The sequence below is a fragment of the Crassostrea angulata genome, chromosome 4 (assembly GCF_025612915.1).
Source record: "Crassostrea angulata isolate pt1a10 chromosome 4, ASM2561291v2, whole genome shotgun sequence".
Classification (NCBI taxonomy): Eukaryota; Metazoa; Mollusca; class Bivalvia; order Ostreida; family Ostreidae; genus Magallana; species Magallana angulata.
The window spans coordinates 33,962,473-33,965,514 of NC_069114.1; the positions used below are offsets into that span (position 1 = coordinate 33,962,473).

The 3,042-nt window shown below is 38.3% G+C and overlaps 1 pseudogene; it reads left to right on the top strand.

Moving 5' to 3' along the window:
• Positions 1-1,599: 1,599 nt before the first annotated feature.
• LOC128182234 (uncharacterized) lies at positions 1,600-2,812 on the top strand (annotated as a pseudogene).
• The last annotated feature ends 230 nt before the right edge of the window (positions 2,813-3,042 follow it).

Sequence of the window (3,042 nt, forward strand, 5' to 3'; positions counted from 1 at the left end):
GCGTGAAATCTTTAATGAAGCTATGGAATTAATGTCAGATGTAAAGTACTCCCCTTTAAAATCACAGCCATCAATGGATCTAGATCAACTTCAGTATTCAACGAGAATGTACTACATACGTCAAGCTCGTACTGCCTTCCAATATGTTTGTAAAAGCATTGCACCATCCCAGGGCTCCCTCTTGATGAAGGATGTCTTGGAAAGCATAAAACCTAAAGATCAGGAATCCAGACCTAAAGATCCCCTCACAGAGACTGTTGTAGAACTCACTGCTTACCGAAAAGCTGAAGATTATACAACTAAGATACAGATTTTGTCCATAATTGTGGGAATGTACACCAAGTCAGAGCTTCAGACTTTTATTGAAGGATTGACCATCTACAAAATTGATGCTGCAAGAAAGTACGCTTCAACACATGGACCTGGACAGTATGTAACTCCACCAAAAATATCCCGACTACGTCTTTCAAAGGAGAAAATTCATCACTTTATTGAATTCATTTCTGCTCCGTGTTATCTTCAAGTTGTTGGTTTTGGATAAAAAAACTTGAAGTTATCCTCAGGCCTTACAGTGAAAGTTCCAAAGATGATTAGAACAATGATTGCTTCTCGGCTTATTACCGCATATGAAAACTACTGCAAGGAGAATTCTCTAATTTCTCCATCCAGGGCAACTCTTTACAAAATTATCAAGGCATGTGCAGCCTCCCAGCTTCAATCTCTTCATGGTTTGGACAACTTTGTTAATGATGGTCTAGAGGGCATCGATACCTTGAAGAGGATTGTGTCAAATCTTGCATTTCCAGAGATTAGAATAACTGAACTTAAAGGGAAGATTGACACTTTGAAGCTGCATTTAAAGAGTGGGTTTGGAAGTCACATCAGACCTGAAAGTGACTGTGCTCAACACTGTATACAATATGCATTGTCGGAAGAAGAGTGCCAGCATGCTCACACTGGTACCTGTGAGTCTTGTGACATCATGTACAGTGTTAGAACCGAAATTCATGACTTAATAGAGGGTACAAATTTTCCAAGCATCAAAGAAAGGGAAGAAGTTAAACATGACTTTGGGGTGTCAGCAGAGAAAGTTTGAGGGATCATTTAATCAGGAATGTTAATCAGGACTTGTGTAAAAGGAACATTCTCCAAAACTTGAAGTCACATGAGGTGTTGATAATTGCCGATTGGGCCATGAAGTACTTGCCTCAGACTTTCCGTGAGACACAGAGTGAGTGGTTTGGGAAGCAGGGCATTAGTTGGCACATGATTTGTGCTGTTATCTGTCACCCACATTCAGATGACATTGACAACAATAACAAGTTTGACATTATTTCTATGATTCATCTCATTGAAGAAGGTAAGCAGGGTTGGCACTTGGTGAGTCAGATCTTTGGTGATGCTTTCCAGACATTAAAGTCTCTTCATCCACATCTTAGGGATGCATATATTAGATCAGATAATGCTGGATGCTCTCATGCATTGCAAATGCTGTCCTACCTGTGGAAATTCTGTGATGAGCTGCCATTATCTATAAAGGAGTACAATCAATCAGACAAGGACCTGTGTGACTCTAGGACTGGAACTTGCAGACTTCACATGCTGAACTATGTGAATGAAGGTAATGACATCCTCAATGCTTAACAGATGAAGTTGGCACTTGAAAGTCATGGTGGCATCAGAAACACCTACATCTCAGTAGTAGATCTCTTAGCTGAACCCTAAACACCAGTGCTTTCCGGACAGCTCAAATCCTTCCAGATATCACAGCATAACAATTTCATTTTTCAAAACGATGGAATGATGGCATATAAAGCATATGGCCTTAGAGGAAAGCTTATTTCAGCAGAAGATATGACTAGAATTTCAGAAAAGTTGCTATTGAAAGATGAGAACTTGGTAAGTACTTTGTAACTATTTCAATCATTTTACAGTTATGAATGATGGATTGCATCAAAATGACACATTTTGTCAAATTGCAGCATATTAGAGTACATATTGTTACTAATAGTAGTCTAATATGCTCAGCTTAAACATTTCTAGAATTATATATATCAGTGTTAGTAATTAGAGTGAAATCAGTAACTTAAAAACTGTTTATAGGATGTGCCATTGCAAAATAGCTTTAGAATCTTACTCAAAAAATTGCTTTTACATGTTTATTTGATTCTTAACAAATATTGTCAAATTTTAAGAACACAAAACATATTTTTAATACCTGGGGTATATGGTTATTTCTGAGTGTAGGTATTATCAAGTTTATTAATTACTATATGCATGTGGTATCCTTCAGGTCTTCTCTGGAGTGAAACAGCCAGACCCAAAGCCAACTACCATTCAAGGAGTTAAACAACAGGACCATTTTCCTTGCATTGATCCAGACTGCATCAAAGTATTTAGGAAAGAGAACCAACTTGTCCAACACCTTTCTGTCGGTCAGCATGTCTATGATGAACAGCAGTTGGACACCCTTGAGGACAGGAGTAAAAGGCTTTGGTCAGCACAGTGCAGTGAACTTCGACTTAATCAACAAATTCTCTCATCTGTCCCAGTGGTTTTTGAACAACCAACAAATTTCTGTGAAAGCCATGGCTACGCTCTAAAACGAAGAAAAAAGACATCCCGCTTTTCTGGAAAGGTGAGAAATTACCTCACTGGCTTGTTCAGAAATGGAGAAGAGACGGGGAAAAAACCAAGTCCACAGCTTCTAGACAACGATCTGAAACAGATGGAGAGGGAAACAGAGTGTTTTCTCCAGATGAATGGCTCTCTCCTCAACAGATTAGAAGCTTCTTTGGAAACTTATGTTTGAAAAAGCAGAAAGTATCCAACATAGTGAAAGGCGAGGAAAGTGCAGAAAATGATGAAGATCTACAAAATGTAATCAGTGATCTTGTTGCCGTTGAACATAGCCAAGTATTATCCAGTATTGTCTCTGAACTGACACTTGGTTAAGAATAATTTCGTATAGGAAATACTCTTTCACTTTGAATGTGAGGGTGATTACTTCTGATATCTGTTATTCTTGAAATGGTATCCAAT